We start from the raw sequence: 22,260 nt of genomic DNA, 5'->3' as shown, positions 1-22,260 counted from the left end.
CGCAAACACGCCGGCTGGGCCCCTCCCTTATTCAAGCCGGGCACCTGCCGCCACCGACGCTGACCAAGGCGCCGGGCATTCTGGAGTTGTTTTCCGTTCCCGGAGCACTTTTGGTTTTTCTCTTCTGCGGATAAAGAAATAAACGAAGCGAGAAAGAATGGGCAACGAGAAACTTGTTCAGTTCACTGTCAATTCACGCATACGGTGCGCTGTAAATCCGTTCCTCTTGTTGCACCATGCACGCATGACTGCCGAATGATCAATGCACAGTTTTCTTGTACAGGTTCTCTCTTGTCCTCTGAGAACTTTTCTATTCATTTTTTTTTTGTTTTTTGTCGACACATTGTTTCGTGTCGCCGGTCGCGGCGTTTCGTATGGCGTTTTGGACAGATGCGAGCTTCTGCTTAGACGAGTATTCATTGCGCTTTTCTTTGTTCGGCGAGCCCTCGTGTGGATCGAGCGGAGGGAGGGAGCCCGGGCGTTGCGTATGCACTGGTAAGACTCGTGTACAGATGTATGTAACGTATAAGTGGTACTGAAAATAGATATCCCAAAATAATTCGCATGGAAGTGGGCAACCGTATACAACAGGTGCAGAGACCTCTGCGGAGTCGTATAGTCTACGCGTGGAGGCCTTTTAAGAGACTCTCTTTTGTTTTATTCCTTACTGTGAGGGTTCTTCCATCGTATTTATTGAGATTAAAAAGCCCTAAAAATCTTGTCACGCTTAATGGACGCTTGAAGAAAAACATTTACGCGTAAAGGTGTTTCTTTTTATACTGCTTTTCCGCTTACAATATCGATCACTTATAAGAAGCTAACGTCGGTACGATTGAACGTTGTAACTGCATCAGCTAAGCTGGATAGCTTTTTGCCATGTATCATAAATTTCGTGTCAACCAGGAAGTGCCCTCGCTAGAGAGAGAGAGAGAGAGAGAGAGAGAGAGAGAGAGAGAGAGCGAGAGAGAGAGAGAGAGAGCTTCTTATTAGATGAAAGCAGAGAGGTTTGCCGGCATGTTCCCGCCTACATGCTACTCTGCGGGGATCGGGAGAAGGGAGTAAAGGCCCTAAAAGAAGTAGGGCAGAAGAAAGGGGGAAAAGGAGAGGTTAAAAGAAAACGTGAACACGAAGCTTTGCGTGGTGGCGTAAAGGTCCACACGATCTCACATGTAAAGTTCTACATTGTCTCTGCGACGCTGATTTCGTGTAAATAGTCAAATACGGCAACCAACACTTTTCTTTGGGGCGATGGAGAGGGCAGGGTCCAAGGAGACCTTTTAAAGATGTAGGTGCGTAGTTGAGGCACTCAATCTTTTCTTTCTTGGATGTATGCCGGACACTGTAGAAGGACGTGCTCTACTGTTTCGGGCAATCCACAATTATCGCAATAGGGATTTGCAGTTAGACCGAGGCGATGGCGGTAAGAGTTCGCGAGTGTTGCGTCGAGACTGCCCTCGCTATTTCCAGTGTTTTTTAGTATACACCCAACTAAAAAAAACTAACGCAGGTATTCATAACGCACACTCCACATGGTCGATGCGAATACGGCTTCATTTCGAGGGACATGGCTGGTTTTCGCTGAACCGAGGCGGAAGGCACGGCAATATTTTAAACCATTCATGAAAATATATATTATGAAAATAGTGATAATTCAAGGTATCCGTGCTATAGACCCGAAATGAGTCTGGAGTTTAGCCGATTTTCTAAAGTCCATAGTTCGTAGTAAAAATTGAATAATATGCTCATATAACAATAGGTCGTTGCGCCAGATGACATAAATACAATCTTTTTTTTTTACCTTTCCGCATGCGAATTGTAGACGACAGCTCATTTTTACTGGCTGCCACGTTGTTTCATTGCTACGTCGTTACGTCAAAATGTGACGTAGCTGCCAGATGTCTACGCCGCTGTTCACTTAGCGTGGTAATTTCATTTTTTGACATCAGATTATGATAACAATGCACGCTGCGTTGTCGCTGTAGTTATGCTATGGGATGCGCACAGTCTTCTTCAAACACATCGAGCGTATGCTGTCATCCTTTGTCCGACGGACGACAAGCTTAAAGCCAGATGGGTAAACTTTGTACAGCGCACGAACTGCGCTTCGAATCAGACGAGCTTGGTTTGTTCGGAGCGGTACTCTTAACGGGTTTCAAGCCATTTCTGGCTTTAAAAAAATGAAACCCATTTAAACTAAGGCACGTAGAAAAGCGAGAATTATATATATATATATAAGGGAGGGCTTTTTTGCGGCCTGAAACAGTACACGACAAAACCTAATGCGGTTTCCGTTCTAGTGGCTACCAGGCAATGGAAATTTCGACCTTGTGATTAATACTTCCGTAGTCTACGTGGCTTATTCAAAACGCACAAAAATGTGTGCATAAATTCTGAGCATTTTGAACAACTGCATATGCATTGTTACGTCGTTCTATGTTTCACAATCCTCTTGCTTCCTTTGTGGCATACTTTGTGTCATATTTGTACATTTTATAAGTTCTTCGCGTTGGGACGTTCAATTAGATAGACCTTCCTAGTTTCTTTTCTTCATTCTGAGTTGTTTTTGCACCCACACTTAGCTATCTGTAGCCAATTGGGATACTCTCGCCGTGCTTAGTTTGCGTTAGGCTATATTGCGAGAAATAGGGAACTTCTTGCTTTGCTTGGTAATATTTCCCTTTTTCTTTAGCCAATGATTTACATTTACCCTACATTGAATGTGTCTACATTGAATGTGTTCGAATGTGTTCGACTTTACCTTGAATGCGTTCGCCCATGTGAATTTTTGGGCGCAAACAAAAGTGGTACACGGTTGGCGCTTCTTGAGTGTAGGGGAATAAACGTTTATTGAGCCTGCAAAGACGACGCGGCGCGAAGTTTTCTTTGTTTTTTTTCCTAGCCGCCACTGTGGCTTAGCGTTCAGGGAATTGTGCTGCTGAGCCCAAGCACATGGGTTCAATCCTGGCCGCAATGGCCCCTTTTCAGATAGAGGCGAAAAACAGAAACACCCGTGTTCTCAGATTTCGGCGCACATTAAAGATGCCGAGGTGGTCATAATTAGGCTAAATCAGAGCCCTCCGTTACTGCGCGCCTCATAGGCCAGGTGTAGCTTTCGGCGCGTAAAACCCCCAAAATTTGACAAAAATTTGATAATCACCAGATGGCTGGCTGCTCAGTGGTTGATAAAGATGGTACGGGGGTTCCTCTCACGATGTCGGAATGCGTGAGCATCACTTCTCGTTGAATTGTGAGTGCACACGTCTGGGTGGAGCTGGTGGCATCGCTGCCACCAGGAACCGGTGAATCGGCCATGAGGCTCGTGCGGGCGCAATCATCGCCACTGGCCAAATCGGATCTCTGAGTGGGTAAGTTAGAATAGGGGTGGGTATGTTTTAACTACTCGTCACCGAGTCGGGAGTTGTGAATTTGCCGTGAGATCCTCATGGCAGCTGACATCGTCATTGGCCGATCACCTCGAGTGGATAGGCATACATTGTGGGTGGGCTTGTGGACGTGGCAGCCAAGTGGAAATTATGATGATGAGAAGGAGAACAAGTTTATTTGGTCCAAAACTAAGAAACGCTGGGCAGGGAGTGGGAGATAGAAACGCCTCCTCTCCTCAGACGGAAATTTGGAAATCGTACGAACATGAGCTTCTGGCGCACGATCTCATCCTCTAAGGCCAATGCGCTTGACTGGGTATCTTGGGCTCGTAAGAACTTATGACCTCGTATCATTTTTTCCGGTCCAGTTACGAGTTACAGCCGTTTTATGGGACCATAATTGTCCCACAGACGCCCTTGTGTAGATAGCAGACGAGAAATCCACATTGTTTACAACTACCCGGCAAACCAAATAATAATGACAAGTACGTGAAACTCGGCGTACTGTGCAACTCGGGTGGCGGCCAACTGTAGTATGATTTTTTCCCAAGATTAAAGGGACTCTGCAACACTTGCGATAAACGCTTTCACTCTGTCCTTTGCATCTGGAAGCACTGCGGAAGCTGTAGTTACTGCCAGCATGGAACGGAACTGCGTGCTTTGCTTGTCGCAGCAGATACACCTTCCGTTTCTGCTTTATATCTGTGATTTTTTTTTCTAAAGCGGCTATCGGATTTGCTTATTGCTGCAACTGACGGAAAGCCGACCAATAGCCGCTACACCTCTGGGACGACGTAACTGCAGCGGAGGAAGAATGTAAAGGCCGGGAATCTTTTGAGCAAGTTTCTAAGTTATCCGATGGACATTAAGCAGTAATTCTTAGCCGAAAAAATTTGCGACCCCTATTCTAAGTAGATGATGTGTTGTTGGTTGTCTACGTTCTGCAAGCATTTAAGATTTCGAAAAAAGTTCGACAAAGGTGGCTTTGCCGCAAAGCCGTTTGCGGAACGGACGTTACACGACTGCGCAATTGGGGGAATACTCCGGTCGCTTATTCTCACGAATCGAACCGGTCGGCGTTTTCTCCACGTGCTGCCTGAGGCGGTATGATAACAGTCACGTTCAGAGAGAGAGAGAAAAAGTAGAGGAAAGGCAGGAATGTTAACCAGGCTACGGCCTAGTATGCTATCCTGCACGGGGGAAAGGGGAACAATGAGGAAAAAGTGGAAAATAGAAAAAGAAGGGGAAAGGGACAGACATAGCGCAGTGTGGTGAGCCTAGCGGTAGGACACTATAGACAAACAAGTTCACTGAGTTCATAGCGGGTAGTCTTTTGCGCTACAGTCTTTTGTGCAATTCCGTCGTTTTGAGGAAACACAGGAGCGCTTTTGTCGCCTTGTCCGCAGACGACGGAGAAGGCCAGTGGCCCAGGATTGTCTCCTCAGAGAACGGGCACCGAGAGTCTAACTTTCATAGAGTCGCAGAGAGCTGGCTGCGTTCGGATGAAAGCCGTGGACAATCGCAGAGGACATGTCGTATGGCCTATGGTGTGTCACAGACTTCGCATGCCTCACTGGCTGCGATTCCAATCAAATAGGAGTAAGCATTTGTGAATGCTACTCCAAGCCAGAGACGACAAAGAATGGTTGCATCAGATCGTGGGAGGCCTAATGGAAGCGGGCGCTGGATATGGGGGTCCAGGGCATGAATACGAGCGCTCGTGAACTCTTGGGTTGTCCATTTGGAAAGCGTGGTCTCCCGAGCAAGTTTGCGGAGAGCTCTAGCGGCGTCCGTCCTGGATAACGGAATAGATATGGTCTCCGTTTTTTGGTGTGCCAAGCGTGCGGCAGCGTCCGTACTTTCGTTTCCGACAATGCCGCAATGACTGGGAAGCCACTTAAAGGCAATGTCATGACCCGCTTGGGTGGCATGGTCGTACAGTAGTCTTATCTCGGCCAGCAGCTGTTCATGACGTCCACGGCACAGGGCTGACTGGAGCGATTGAAGCGCAGGTTTTGAGTCGCAGAAGATCGCCCATCTTCGGCATGAAGTTTGTTCAACGGTGTGAAGGGCACAACGGATGGCGGTACGTTCTGCAGCCGTGGAAGTGGTAAGATGGGCTATTTTGAATTCTGTGGACATGGACATTCGTGGTATATTAACGGCGCCGGCAGAACTAGATGTTGTTACGGAGCCATCGGTGTAAATATGGGTGCAGTTACTGTATCTCTCGTGTAAATAAATAGACTTAGCTGCTGTACTGCCAGCGTTGGAAAATCTTGCTTCTTTGTTAAGCCTGGGTAGTGAGGCATGCTCGAGGCTGCGTCGTACACCAAAGTGGGAGTGGCGGCCTCATCGCAGGCGTGTAGTTGGATGGCATGCTGGTGATGTTGGAAGCTACAACCTTTGCGAAAGACGCATGGGGGAGTTTACATGGTAGACTAGCAAGGTGATGATGCGGCAGCCTGGTTAGGTGCCTAATATGCGCCCTGAATGTTTCAATTGTCACGTACGTGGGTAAGGGGTGATCACGAGCCACAGCAATGGTTGCAGCTGTTGACGTGCACCGTGGCAGGCCAAGGCAAGTTCGGAGGGCCTGCACTTGTATGCCTTGTAGTTGCTGAACATTGGTACGGCACGTACCTGAAGGTATAGGCAGGCTGTACCGTAGGGAGCCCAAGAATAGTGCGTCGTACAGCTGAAACATTGACTTCATAGATGCTCCCCACGTCTTGCCGCCGATGAACTGGAGAATGTAGGCCACTGCAGACAGCCTCTTCTTCAAAAAACGAACATGGGGGCTCCAAGAAAGGTCTCTGTCGACGACCACTCCGAGAAACTTGTGATGCTTCACATTAGATACCCTTTCGCCATTAACTGTCAAAGGGTACGCCTACATAGGCTTCCGTGAGAACGCAAGCACTGCGCATTTGCTGGCCAATCCTTGCTTGTGCAGATAGGTGTTTGTCAAATCTTCAGCCTTTTGCAGGTGCGCGCGCACGTGCCGTCGAGTCACTCCATCTGCCCAGATGCAAATATCATCCGCGTAAATCGACAGATGAACCGTTCTTGGGAGGGAGCTTGCGAGGCCGATGAGAGTCAGGTTGAACAACGTGGGGCTCAAGACGCCTCCCTGGGGGACACCTCGTTGGGTGTAGTGTACTGACGTTGGGCCATTACATTACAAGTCATTACAAAGAATGACCTCCCCGAGAGGTAGCTTCGCACCCATTGGTAGACGTGGCCGCCAAGCCCCACTGCCTGCAGCGCTTTAAGGATGGCATCATGCTCCACGTTGTCATACGCTTCTTTCACGTCCAGAAAGAGTGCAGCGCATATGCGCTTGATGCGTCTCTGCTGCTGCACAATGGTCACCAGGTCGATAACGCAGTCGATAGAAGAACGGCCACGACAGAAACCAGCAATGACTCTAGGGTAGACGATGTAGTGTTCCAGGAACCACTCCAGGCGTGCAAGGATAACTCGCTCCATAAGCTTGCCAACGCAACTGGCAAGTGCTATGGGTCGGTATGCCGGCGGGTCCAGCAGAGATTTTCCAGGTTTCAGGAGCAGAACAAGGCGGCTAGACCTCCATTTTTCAGGGACTATGCCATCACGCCATAGGTCGTTGAAGTATTTCAAAAGGGCGTGCCGGGCGCCATTGCCAAGGTGACAGAGGGCAGCATAGGTGGCTCCATCTGGCCCAGGCGATAACGATCGGGTGCAGAGAGCCAATGCCGCCTCGAACTCTTCCATTAAAAACGGCGCGTCCATCCGAGAATCCCGCGAAGGGGGAATGTCAGTGGCAAGGGATGAACCAGCAGGGCCTGTTCCACTGGCGATCCGAACGCAGAAGTCCTCTGCTACTTCGAGCTCCCCGCGTTTCTGGTGAAGAGCCAGAGCCTTGAATGGGGAGCGCTGTTGCACGGGGGTCATTACCCCCGCACAGTTCTCCATATTTCAGACAAAGACTTCCGAGGGTCGAGTGATTCGCAAAAGGACTTCCAGCTAGTGTTATAAATTTCACGCATAGGATGAAACGTTTGCCTCTCGCAATCGGGAGTGTGCTCAAACGCCGCGCTTGGCAGGCGTGAGTCTTTTCTCCCGGTGGTGAGTCGAATGCAAATAAAGAGTTATCGATGCAAAAACAGTCGCTCTACTTGTCACTGTCGCCAACTGACAAGATTAATCCAGAGGATCTTCGTCATGCAGCCACGCAGTCGAGCCATGTGCAAGTAACACGCGACAATGCGTGCTCAGTTTGTTTACCGGCAGTGAGCAGATGCAGCTGCCCAACGACTTCCAAGCGGTAACGACATAAACTAGGTCACGCGAAGCACCATACCCGGCAATGTTCGACTACCTTCGGCAACTTGGTGCGTGTTTCTGCTTCAGGTAGTCATCTTTTAGGTTTAAAAATGCGTTTCTTGAATGTTACGAAACCCTCGGCGTTGTCAAAAAAAAAAGGAAACCGCCGGAGTCGCCTTTTTATTCTGATAAACCTGTTCACACTGGCCCTCCGGATAACGCTGTCAAATTCCGCAACACAAATTTACAACACTCTTTAATCCACGGTATACTGAGAGCTCAATCGACGTTAAAAAATTGGCAGTGGCTTAGCTCGGCTATGCCAGGATATACGTAGCGTGAGCTAATCTTCAGGTGGTTATTCTTAGCTTTCCTGGTTGTCTAGGATTAGCTTGATTATCAAGCTTACTGCTGCTTCAATGACACACATACGGTATACGCATTATGTGACACATGTATATTTATTAAGCGGCTCCGCCGGAGCGTCACCAATCGCCCCAGAGCTAGGCTTGTTCCACAGGCGCACGCCGGTGTTGCTGCGACGCACGAGCCATCGGTTCCACACCCGGCCACCCCTCGCATGATCATCAAGTGGACCGGGCCACCACGTGTGGAACGGAGGTCGGCGAAGACGCTGGGCGCGTGGGGTGTGTGAGAGACGCCGGTCAGCGAGCAACGTTCTGTGCGCCGTGTGACGTCACTGCTCCTCGCGCATGCGCAGCACGGCTCTCCAGGAGCCACGCGAAACTGCTCAACCTCGGCCAGTGTAGCTCACGCTACAAAATAGGCTGAACCTTACCCTTCGTCTCCCAGTGGTGCCAGTGATAGCGACAGATTTGAGATTCGGCAAGACCTTGAAGTGTCAAGGTAACCCTTCGCCCAGCTGTGCATCAGTGATGCAGCCTTCGCCTTCTCGAGGCGAGCGAAGCACTCGCAGAACCGGGCGAGGTCGAGAATTTCGAAAGCGAGATAACTCGGTGTATCATCTGCAAAACCAGCTGTATAGTATACATGACATCAATAGCTGCTGAACAGCGCGGGACTCTTAAACATGCCCTCCAACGTGAAATAACAATGAGCACCACAGCTGTGGTACAAGGCAAGGAAACTCCTCTGGCAAAAAAAAACGGGAGCTTCAACGATAAGTATAGAAACGATATGGTATTTGGTAACGTTGGAAGATGCAAGAGCTGTCAAATGAAGGGAAGCTTGGCCGCGTTGGTACACCACTTGGTATAAAAACAACGGCGCGTCAGACAAGACAGAGAAGGAAGGCGACCAACAAAGCGAAAGTGTTTGTCTTTTTTCTTTCTCTGCCCTGGCTGACACGCTGTTGTCTTTACGCGAGATAGTTTTTGAAAAAGAGGCTAAGAAAAGAAGGCAACGGGAATAATGTCGTTCAAAGCGGCGGCAAGGAAAGCGAGGATGTGTAATCGATCTATTATTCTGTTGTGTTTTACCTTTTGCGAAAGATATGTTGGATTGCGGGGATGTGGAACCTAATTTGGGGCTGAACGCAAGGGAAATGCCACTGTAACTGCTCTAAGGCCACAATGAAACTGATTAGCGATTTAGGGCATCCATGGCTTGACAGAGTGCATTGACGGCATTGAGGAAGATCCAACACGCCTGAATGAAGAACTGAAAACTGGGCGAGTTGGTGTGAGTTCACTTTGCTACAAACAGCGCAAAACCGACAAAACACAGAGACACGGGACCAGCGCCTTGTCGTGTGCCGTATTCGTCTCTGTGTTTCGTATGTTTTGTGCTATTTGTAGCAAGATGGAGCCTGACCTAGCAATGTATGCAATGGTGAATCGGAAATTCCGAGCATTGGAATACAGCTTGTCTAGCTCCGAAACCAGGTGGACAGCTCAGAAAATAGGAGCCGGAGAAGTAATCTGTGCCCGACTCACTCACTCACTCACTCACTCACTCACTCACTCACTCACTCACTCACTCACTCACTCACTCACTCACTCACTCACTCACTCACTCACTCACTCACTCACTCACTCACTCACTCACTCACTCACTCACTCACTCACTCACTCACTCACTCACTCACTCACTCACTCACTCACTCACTCACTCACTCACTCACTCACTCACTCACTCACTCACTCACTCACTCACTCACTCACTCACTCACTCACTCACTCACTCACTCACTCACTCACTCACTCACTCACTCACTCACTCACTCACTCACTCACTCACTCACTCACTCACTCACTCACTCACTCACTCACTCACTCACTCACTCACTCACTCACTCACTCACTCACTCACTCACTCACTCACTCACTCACTCACTCACTCACTCACTCACTCACTCACTCACTCACTCACTCACTCACTCACTCACTCACTCACTCACTCACTCACTCACTCACTCACTCACTCACTCACTCACTCACTCACTCACTCACTCACTCACTCACTCACTCACTCACTCACTCACTCACTCACTCACTCACTCACTCACTCACTCACTCACTCACTCACTCACTCACTCACTCACTCACTCACTCACTCACTCACTCACTCACTCACTCACTCACTCACTCACTCACTCACTCACTCACTCACTCACTCACTCACTCACTCACTCACTCACTCACTCACTCACTCACTCACTCACTCACTCACTCACTCACTCACTCACTCACTCACTCACTCACTCACTCACTCACTCACTCACTCACTCACTCACTCACTCACTCACTCACTCACTCACTCACTCACTCACTCACTCACTCACTCACTCACTCACTCACTCACTCACTCACTCACTCACTCACTCACTCACTCACTCACTCACTCACTCACTCACTCACTCACTCACTCACTCACTCACTCACTCACTCACTCACTCACTCACTCACTCACTCACTCACTCACTCACTCACTCACTCACTCACTCACTCACTCACTCACTCACTCACTCACTCACTCACTCACTCACTCACTCACTCACTCACTCACTCACTCACTCACTCACTCACTCACTCACTCACTCACTCACTCACTCACTCACTCACTCACTCACTCACTCACTCACTCACTCACTCACTCACTCACTCACTCACTCACTCACTCACTCACTCACTCACTCACTCACTCACTCACTCACTCACTCACTCACTCACTCACTCACTCACTCACTCACTCACTCACTCACTCACTCACTCACTCACTCACTCACTCACTCACTCACTCACTCACTCACTCACTCACTCACTCACTCACTCACTCACTCACTCACTCACTCACTCACTCACTCACTCACTCACTCACTCACTCACTCACTCACTCACTCACTCACTCACTCACTCACTCACTCACTCACTCACTCACTCACTCACTCACTCACTCACTCACTCACTCACTCACTCACTCACTCACTCACTCACTCACTCACTCACTCACTCACTCACTCACTCACTCACTCACTCACTCACTCACTCACTCACTCACTCACTCACTCACTCACTCACTCACTCACTCACTCACTCACTCACTCACTCACTCACTCACTCACTCACTCACTCACTCACTCACTCACTCACTCACTCACTCACTCACTCACTCACTCACTCACTCACTCACTCACTCACTCACTCACTCACTCACTCACTCACTCACTCACTCACTCACTCACTCACTCACTCACTCACTCACTCACTCACTCACTCACTCACTCACTCACTCACTCACTCACTCACTCACTCACTCACTCACTCACTCACTCACTCACTCACTCACTCACTCACTCACTCACTCACTCACTCACTCACTCACTCACTCACTCACTCACTCACTCACTCACTCACTCACTCACTCACTCACTCACTCACTCACTCACTCACTCACTCACTCACTCACTCACTCACTCACTCACTCACTCACTCACTCACTCACTCACTCACTCACTCACTCACTCACTCACTCACTCACTCACTCACTCACTCACTCACTCACTCACTCACTCACTCACTCACTCACTCACTCACTCACTCACTCACTCACTCACTCACTCACTCACTCACTCACTCACTCACTCACTCACTCACTCACTCACTCACTCACTCACTCACTCACTCACTCACTCACTCACTCACTCACTCACTCACTCACTCACTCACTCACTCACTCACTCACTCACTCACTCACTCACTCACTCACTCACTCACTCACTCACTCACTCACTCACTCACTCACTCACTCACTCACTCACTCACTCACTCACTCACTCACTCACTCACTCACTCACTCACTCACTCACTCACTCACTCACTCACTCACTCACTCACTCACTCACTCACTCACTCACTCACTCACTCACTCACTCACTCACTCACTCACTCACTCACTCACTCACTCACTCACTCACTCACTCACTCACTCACTCACTCACTCACTCACTCACTCACTCACTCACTCACTCACTCACTCACTCACTCACTCACTCACTCACTCACTCACTCACTCACTCACTCACTCACTCACTCACTCACTCACTCACTCACTCACTCACTCACTCACTCACTCACTCACTCACTCACTCACTCACTCACTCACTCACTCACTCACTCACTCACTCACTCACTCACTCACTCACTCACTCACTCACTCACTCACTCACTCACTCACTCACTCACTCACTCACTCACTCACTCACTCACTCACTCACTCACTCACTCACTCACTCACTCACTCACTCACTCACTCACTCACTCACTCACTCACTCACTCACTCACTCACTCACTCACTCACTCACTCACTCACTCACTCACTCACTCACTCACTCACTCACTCACTCACTCACTCACTCACTCACTCACTCACTCACTCACTCACTCACTCACTCACTCACTCACTCACTCACTCACTCACTCACTCACTCACTCACTCACTCACTCACTCACTCACTCACTCACTCACTCACTCACTCACTCACTCACTCACTCACTCACTCACTCACTCACTCACTCACTCACTCACTCACTCACTCACTCACTCACTCACTCACTCACTCACTCACTCACTCACTCACTCACTCACTCACTCACTCACTCACTCACTCACTCACTCACTCACTCACTCACTCACTCACTCACTCACTCACTCACTCACTCACTCACTCACTCACTCACTCACTCACTCACTCACTCACTCACTCACTCACTCACTCACTCACTCACTCACTCACTCACTCACTCACTCACTCACTCACTCACTCACTCACTCACTCACTCACTCACTCACTCACTCACTCACTCACTCACTCACTCACTCACTCACTCACTCACTCACTCACTCACTCACTCACTCACTCACTCACTCACTCACTCACTCACTCACTCACTCACTCACTCACTCACTCACTCACTCACTCACTCACTCACTCACTCACTCACTCACTCACTCACTCACTCACTCACTCACTCACTCACTCACTCACTCACTCACTCACTCACTCACTCACTCACTCACTCACTCACTCACTCACTCACTCACTCACTCACTCACTCACTCACTCACTCACTCACTCACTCACTCACTCACTCACTCACTCACTCACTCACTCACTCACTCACTCACTCACTCACTCACTCACTCACTCACTCACTCACTCACTCACTCACTCACTCACTCACTCACTCACTCACTCACTCACTCACTCACTCACTCACTCACTCACTCACTCACTCACTCACTCACTCACTCACTCACTCACTCACTCACTCACTCACTCACTCACTCACTCACTCACTCACTCACTCACTCACTCACTCACTCACTCACTCACTCACTCACTCACTCACTCACTCACTCACTCACTCACTCACTCACTCACTCACTCACTCACTCACTCACTCACTCACTCACTCACTCACTCACTCACTCACTCACTCACTCACTCACTCACTCACTCACTCACTCACTCACTCACTCACTCACTCACTCACTCACTCACTCACTCACTCACTCACTCACTCACTCACTCACTCACTCACTCACTCACTCACTCACTCACTCACTCACTCACTCACTCACTCACTCACTCACTCACTCACTCACTCACTCACTCACTCACTCACTCACTCACTCACTCACTCACTCACTCACTCACTCACTCACTCACTCACTCACTCACTCACTCACTCACTCACTCACTCACTCACTCACTCACTCACTCACTCACTCACTCACTCACTCACTCACTCACTCACTCACTCACTCACTCACTCACTCACTCACTCACTCACTCACTCACTCACTCACTCACTCACTCACTCACTCACTCACTCACTCACTCACTCACTCACTCACTCACTCACTCACTCACTCACTCACTCACTCACTCACTCACTCACTCACTCACTCACTCACTCACTCACTCACTCACTCACTCACTCACTCACTCACTCACTCACTCACTCACTCACTCACTCACTCACTCACTCACTCACTCACTCACTCACTCACTCACTCACTCACTCACTCACTCACTCACTCACTCACTCACTCACTCACTCACTCACTCACTCACTCACTCACTCACTCACTCACTCACTCACTCACTCACTCACTCACTCACTCACTCACTCACTCACTCACTCACTCACTCACTCACTCACTCACTCACTCACTCACTCACTCACTCACTCACTCACTCACTCACTCACTCACTCACTCACTCACTCACTCACTCACTCACTCACTCACTCACTCACTCACTCACTCACTCACTCACTCACTCACTCACTCACTCACTCACTCACTCACTCACTCACTCACTCACTCACTCACTCACTCACTCACTCACTCACTCACTCACTCACTCACTCACTCACTCACTCACTCACTCACTCACTCACTCACTCACTCACTCACTCACTCACTCACTCACTCACTCACTCACTCACTCACTCACTCACTCACTCACTCACTCACTCACTCACTCACTCACTCACTCACTCACTCACTCACTCACTCACTCACTCACTCACTCACTCACTCACTCACTCACTCACTCACTCACTCACTCACTCACTCACTCACTCACTCACTCACTCACTCACTCACTCACTCACTCACTCACTCACTCACTCACTCACTCACTCACTCACTCACTCACTCACTCACTCACTCACTCACTCACTCACTCACTCACTCACTCACTCACTCACTCACTCACTCACTCACTCACTCACTCACTCACTCACTCACTCACTCACTCACTCACTCACTCACTCACTCACTCACTCACTCACTCACTCACTCACTCACTCACTCACTCACTCACTCACTCACTCACTCACTCACTCACTCACTCACTCACTCACTCACTCACTCACTCACTCACTCACTCACTCACTCACTCACTCACTCACTCACTCACTCACTCACTCACTCACTCACTCACTCACTCACTCACTCACTCACTCACTCACTCACTCACTCACTCACTCACTCACTCACTCACTCACTCACTCACTCACTCACTCACTCACTCACTCACTCACTCACTCACTCACTCACTCACTCACTCACTCACTCACTCACTCACTCACTCACTCACTCACTCACTCACTCACTCACTCACTCACTCACTCACTCACTCACTCACTCACTCACTCACTCACTCACTCACTCACTCACTCACTCACTCACTCACTCACTCACTCACTCACTCACTCACTCACTCACTCACTCACTCACTCACTCACTCACTCACTCACTCACTCACTCACTCACTCACTCACTCACTCACTCACTCACTCACTCACTCACTCACTCACTCACTCACTCACTCACTCACTCACTCACTCACTCACTCACTCACTCACTCACTCACTCACTCACTCACTCACTCACTCACTCACTCACTCACTCACTCACTCACTCACTCACTCACCTACGACCAGCCGAAACTGTCTGACCTGGAGACTTGAAATTTCAGGAGTAGATTACTTACACGGCGTGCTCACTGAGGCTGGATTTTTTGGAATTAAACCCTTAAGGGAGGAAAAAGACGAATTGCGTTTTCACAAAATTCAATGAACTGGTTTTTTGCTGATTTGTGCAACCAGTACAAATGGCTTAAAAAGCCGTTACTCTGTTTATCCCTAACCGATACTACGCGGCGAATGTGAATTTGGGAATAAGGTGAGTGTTTTTACAGACTGCTCAATAAATGTTCGGCCCTTTGATACGTTGAATTTGTTTATAGCCACAAATTTTATCCATACAAATGAGCAAAAATAACTTCAATGGTTTAAGCGACACCGCTACAAACTCACACTCGTGTTGCTTGGCGGTAGCTTTGGTTCCCAGCCGCCAATCGCACCAAGTCTTTGTGACGTCATAACGCTGGGCGAAAGTGTAGCTGTTGAGCCAACAGTGCTTTAGTAGCTTTCCTTCACATCTAGTTTACATTATAAAATTTTTGTTAAAATTATTAATATTGTTATTGACATGGCGCAGTGTTTTTAAAGAACCAAACTTGTATTTTGTCTCCTTATTGCCTCTTTTCTAAATTAAATTAAATTAAGTTAAATGGACTCCGCAACACTTTTGACAAATGTTTTAACTCTTTCCTTCGCACCCTGAAGCAATGTGAAAGCTTTAGTTATCGCCAGCACGGAGTGGCGCTGCGTGATTTGCTCGTCGCAGCAGAGAGAGAGAGAGAGAGAGAGAGAGAGAATAAACTTTAATTAATCCAGAAACTGCTTGAGAGAGGCGTCCTCATTCCAGGATGCCTTGAGCTCGGGCCGCGTCGACAGCCCTTTCGATCAGACGCAGCTGATCTTCGAGGCCGGAGCTGGCCAAGGCTCTCTCCCAAAGCTCTGTGGAAAGGTGGCCTTCCGTTTCTGCTTTGTTTTTGTGGCTCTATTTTTAAAGTGGCTATCGAATGCGTTCGTTGCTTCAACTCAAGGAAAGCCGGCCCGTAGGCGCTACACCGTTGAAATGGCGTAATTTCAGCGGTCGACGAAGGCCGAGACCGGGAAAGAGGGAAAAAATTTTCGAGCAAGTTATGTCAGTTATCCGATGGGCATAGAGCAATAATTTTTAACTGAGTCCCTTTGTGACCCTCTATTAAAGTACTGGATGTGTTGGTTGACTGCGTCCTCAACGAAAACGTTTAAGAATTGGAAAAAAAAAAAGAAAATCGTTGCAGGGTTCCTTTAAAGATTTCGGTGAACAGTGTGAGCCGATCTCGTGGTTAGCATTGTTTGGTTCATGGTCTATCACCCCAAGAGGCCTTCTCCAAGAAAACATCGTTGGTCATTTCTTTCGCTGGGGCATTCGTGACAGCCGACTGACGTCCCGACCGAGAAACGCCGGCGCCTGAGAAACCGTTCGAGGAAAGCAACGATGCGCACGCCTCAAATCGCGGCTACGTTCAGGAAGAGCGAATGGAAAGGAAAACAGATTCTTCGTTTCGAACACAAACGTGCATCCCGGAGTACACAGTGCGCGAAAACCATATCGCCGCGTGACCAGGCAGGCGCCCAATACAGGAAGGAGACGCTAGCTGTGTGCCTCGGGGCGCGTCGAGTCTGATCGATGCGACTTGACGCTCGAGTGCGCCACTCGATGATAACAAACGAGCGGATCGTTAGTCAACCGGAGCCGGATCCGAATCACGGCAGACGTCGCCCCAGCGCCAGGCGTGAATCTGCCTGACGGCGCCCCTGAGCGCGGCTAACCGCACGCTGCCTGCCTGCGCGGCCGACAGGCGCGCTTGACAAATGTCGCGCTGCTGACACGGCGATACGATTGTCGCGGCTCACTTTCCAGGCCTCTTTCTCCCTCGTTCTCTACCTTTGTGTACTGACGCCGCCACGCGACGCTCGCCCGCGAAGCCGTGGAGCTGTGAGGTTTGTATCCGGTGGGTGCATGCAGATAGCAGCACGCGTGCCTGTTTATTGTCCGCCCCTGTTTGGAGAGAGCCACGACGGCAGTGGCTTCACGGGGAAAAAAAGCTAAGCAGAAGTGTGGACACATAGTAAATGGGCGCGTAAGCGCACGCTGTGTGCGTAGCGGAGCGGGCTTGACGTTCCCCCTCAATCTGCTACTGCCTCGCTCGTCGGGCCCATGTGTTTGTCGATTCGATTCGAAACGCCTTTGTTTGACGGCGATAAGGGGCGCTTACAGCGCCTTTACTTGCTGTGTATCCCTTTAGGGTTTTTGTAGCGTGAGCTACACTAGCTGATGTTGAGCAGTTTCGCGTGGCTCCTGGAGAGCCGTGCTGCGCATGCGCGAGGGGCAGGGACGTTATAGGGCGCACAGAACGTTGCTCGTTGCTCTGCGTCTCTCACACACCCCACACGCCCAGCGTCTTCGCCGACATCTGATCCGCACGTGGTGGCCCGGTCCACGTGAGGATCAAGCGAGGGGTGGCCGGGTGTGGAACCGATGGCTCGTGCGTCGCAGCAACACCGGCGTGCGCCTGGGGAACCAGCTTAGCTCTGGAGCGATTGGTGACGCGGCGCCGGAGCCGCTTGATAAGTATACATGTGTTAGCTAATGCGTATACCGTGTGTGTGTCATTGAAGCAGCAGTAAGCATGATAATCAAGGTAATCCTAGACAACCAGGAAAACTTAGAATAACCAGCTGAACCTTAGCTCACGCTACGTATATCCTGGTATAGACGATCTAAGCAGATGCTAATTTTTTTGCTTATTTGTTTGTTTTATTTTGTTTTGGGAGCTCGATTCGGATTTGAGGCGCGCATGGAGAAAAACTAAACCTGCTAGCATTCCACATGTATTTCATAAAGATGTACACTGTTCATTCAAACGTTGCTCGTTAAGCCCATTCGTGAGAAACATTTTCGGAACAGTTTCGGTTGATCGTTATACTTGGCTTGGGCCGTTAAGGCTCCGTCGGTTTGTGTACATTACAGTTTGGATATAAAGATCGCGCTATCGATGTTCGCACATTATAGCGTGCGTCGTGTCACTCATCCTTTGTCTTAAGTGCGTTATAAACGTGCCGGAAACATGGCTCTCCACTCGAAGTTGCATCGAACGCAAACTATTTTTTCGTGATGTCAAGATAAAACTCATTCCAGTGATCCAAGCGCCATGAAGAATTTTCAATCATGGCTTCACGCACCAAATTTAGGCCTGGGTTAAGCGGTATGAGGCACGCCCCGACAGGGCTGTAAGTGAATGTGTACCAGCGGGCGTAATTAAATGTGCGCGGGAAACACTGCTCACACGGGAATTTCATTTTCCTCTTAGAAAAAGCTCGTATTGTCATAATGGCAATATCGACATGGTTGTTCCCATGAGAACGACTAGTTGCCGTCCATGTAGCGGATCCAGACTGACCTTTCGGGGGTGGTGGCGGCGACGTTGCTTATGTTGGTTGTGGTAATGGCAGCGCTGATGGGCTCCCTCCCTCTCAATGTGCGTATTGTGTTCCGTGTCCAGTCCGACGGGGAGAGAGAGAGAGAGAGAGAGAGAGAGAGAGAGAGAGAGAGAGAGAGAGAGAGAGAGAGAGAGAGAGAGAGAGAGAGAGAGAGAGAGAGAGAGAGAGAGAGAGAGAGAGAGAGAGAGAGAGTTTATTGAGCGGATAAAATTTACATGGCGAAGTTTTGCCTCTCAACAGATGGCGTAGGTCTCACCGAGAAAGCCAGGTAGAGCAATAAAAGGAAGGGCAATGAAATAATAAGGAGGGCTGCGAAATAACACACTCTTAATAAAACAGGTCGTAAAAAGGTAGTAACGGCCGTGTTTACTAACTCCTTACGAACCTTACTACCCCCGCGGTTTTGTATTTAGGCTCTGCCACTAACAACTGCATGGTTAGTAAATTAACTGAGTGTAGGAAGTAGTATGAACTAAATTAAGATCGTGCTGGTGACTAGGTTATGCATGGCCCGTTAGTAAACTCATGTAGCTCAGAAGAGTGTTACAGCTAGGACTTTACCAGGGGAGGTAGTGGTACTTACTGCCTGCTTCAGTTAGTAACCCTGCCTAGTACTAAATTTTCTACCTCCAGTTACTAAGAACCTTGTGTGTACTGGGACAAGTAACTTGTTAGTATTCTATTAGTGAATTCCCCGACCTTTTTTTTTAAGAGTGCAGGTGATGAACAGGATTTGTACAGAATATATACATACACACAGAAACTATACAGAGACTTTGCACGCACACACACGTACGCACACGCACAAACGGGAGAAGCGAAAGGAATGGTCACCGCCAGTGGAGGCGTTTTGTTCCCTGAAGAAAGTCGGGAGAACGCCTTTCTTCTCCCCTGACCGTCAGAAGGACGGAGGGGGCGCAGTCAAGGCCCTCAGGTAGTTAGCGCTCCGCTTTTGGGCCCGTTAACGGAGACAGGCCGGCGACGGAATGCGCAAAATTCATGGAGTTCGTCCGGAGCTGCAGCCGAAAGCGAACGCTATCTGATTCGCTCCCGTGGTAGATACTGGGCGCTAGATCTCCGCGCTTTGTACCTGTAGCCAACCGTGCGGGGGTTTGGCATCTTGTTGGCCGGCGGGCTCCGCACTAAGGGTCGTGCCGCGATACCCTCGTGCGATGATGCGCATAATTATATAAACTGTTATCCTTTGCATTGTATTGCGCTTTAATGTCTTCTGTATATACTTGTAAATTCTGTAAATAGACTCTCTCTTCATCATCTACCGCTCGTCATCGGGTACCTAACACCCCTCCACGGCGACACAACTCTATCTCGACAACGAACCAAGCCTTACTCTGATTTTTATTATTATGATAATGATGATGATTATGGTTATGGATATGATGAATTTTATAGCTCCTAGCCTGAACGTGTACGAGAGAACATTCCGTCAAAATATTAGCCTTGCTTCATTAGCGCGAAGCCGCAAACCAACGAGGTCTTATGTCTCATGGCCGCCGTTACGTGGGAACCACTTGTCTTGTAGCGTAGCGTTCCCCTACGTATCCCTTGCCTTCATTCTCTGTGCAGCGTTTCCTGCTGCATTTCGGCTCCTGCAAGTCTAAGTGCGAATTTCTCACAAAAAAATTCCCCCGCATTTCCCCTAGGGGGAGAATGTGAAAGTGCGAATGCATGGTTGTCGGCCCGCTTGCGGCGCTTGCGCTCGGCCCCCGCAGCCCACCGCCTCGCCGCCTTCTCTTCCATCTCTTCCATCGGGTTTGTAGTATCACGTGTACACCACGCAGTTAGCAAGCCGCTATAACGCCGCTGAGTCGCCAACGCACGCCGCTGACGACGTAGTTTGAATGCGTTAAGATATAAGGCGCGTCTAACACTGATATCACCGTCGCGTCCGTAGCTTGGTCGGTAGAGCGTCGCGCTGCGGCCGCAAAGTCCTCGGATCGAAACCTGGCGCCGGATGCTGTTTCTTTTTTAAACATAGAGGAGCACTGCGGACGCCGCCGACGCCGCCGCCGCCGCCGCCGCCGCCGCCGGCGGTGGATGGTTTGGGGTCGCTTATAAAGTGCATTCGCACTTAAAATAGTGCGATTTGTTTTGACTGCTCCTCGATTAGTTCCTCAATTTAACGCACAGGTTTCTTTCTTATTACTTTCTCGTGGCAAGCTGTCCTGTGTGCTTGTTTAGCTTAATTGAGAGAGAGAGGGTAGAGAGAGAGAGAGAAGAAAGATAAAGGAGCACAATATCTCTATTCTTTGGGGTGCTACGCATCCTACGCCTGCGCCGTGCATCGAATTCTTACAGACGAGAGTCACGACCTCGCGCAGAGAGACGGAGAACGTAACCAAGCACACAACATTCGCAACACGCGCAACGTACGAGCACATGTCGGGCTTCTTCGAAACCACACGCCGCGATGTTCTGTGAAAACCAAACAACCACAACGTGCCCACTAAGAAGAGCGAGAATGAGCCGTGCATTCTTCGACGGAGACCAACGGACGAGGAGAGAGCGAGGGCTGGCCGTATTGTACACAAATGCCTCGTTCGCCGCATGCGAAGCCCGCAGCGTTTATTCGTGTGCGCCTTGGCTGCTCAATGGCGGCGTATCATTTACAGTGCACGCCACGCGGTCTGCTCATTCTCAGCTCTCTCGCGGCGTGCGTGTAACCCGGTGCGCGTGCAGTACGTGCTGCTCGCCGTACTACGCGCTACTCGATGGTCGGCCGCGGATGATGCGAGCACCGCCGGCGGCACTTAAGAAGATCGGCATACCCGCGCACAGCCTCCGTCATGTCTCTCTGCACACGTGGGCTCCATCTTTCTCTTGCGCCTTGCGGGGGTCGGAGCTCGCAACTGTAACTAGCCCAACGCATGCAACATAGCAGCGCCGTCCCCGCTGCGTGCGTCTGCTGCCTCATGGCATATTTCTCTCTTGTGTGGCATATTTCTCCCGAACCTTCTTTTCAAGTTCAAAGCCCCATCTTTTATTCTTTCTTCTCTCTTTCTCTATCTCTTTCAAGACAACGTTCCCTAAGACTGGTCTTTAGATACTCAATAGATAGCCTGCAGATCGACTGGTACTTAGATATCTTACGATGGGCAGGCAGGGGATCCTTGATAGTTGAGCCCAGATATTCCTTATTGCCGTGTTTAGGACT

The 22,260-nt window shown here is 49.6% G+C and overlaps 1 protein-coding gene across 1 annotated transcript in view; it reads left to right on the top strand.

Moving 5' to 3' along the window:
• The first annotated feature begins 387 nt into the window (after positions 1–387).
• Mef2 (myocyte enhancer factor 2) overlaps positions 388–22,260 on the top strand; it is a 278,552-nt gene continuing 256,679 nt past the window's right edge. The window contains exon 1 of the mRNA XM_077700114.1: positions 388–495. The gene's annotated coding sequence lies outside the window, so the exon portion shown is untranslated. The remainder of the gene's footprint in view (positions 496–22,260) is intronic.

The sequence above is a fragment of the Haemaphysalis longicornis genome, unplaced genomic scaffold (assembly GCF_048455015.1).
Source record: "Haemaphysalis longicornis isolate Haplotype H1 unplaced genomic scaffold, Haemaphysalis longicornis Haplotype H1 scaffold_2, whole genome shotgun sequence".
NCBI lineage: Eukaryota > Metazoa > Arthropoda > Arachnida > Ixodida > Ixodidae > Haemaphysalis > Haemaphysalis longicornis.
The sequence above is the reverse complement of the archived record's forward strand: the minus strand, read 5'-3'. Positions and strand labels throughout refer to the sequence as shown.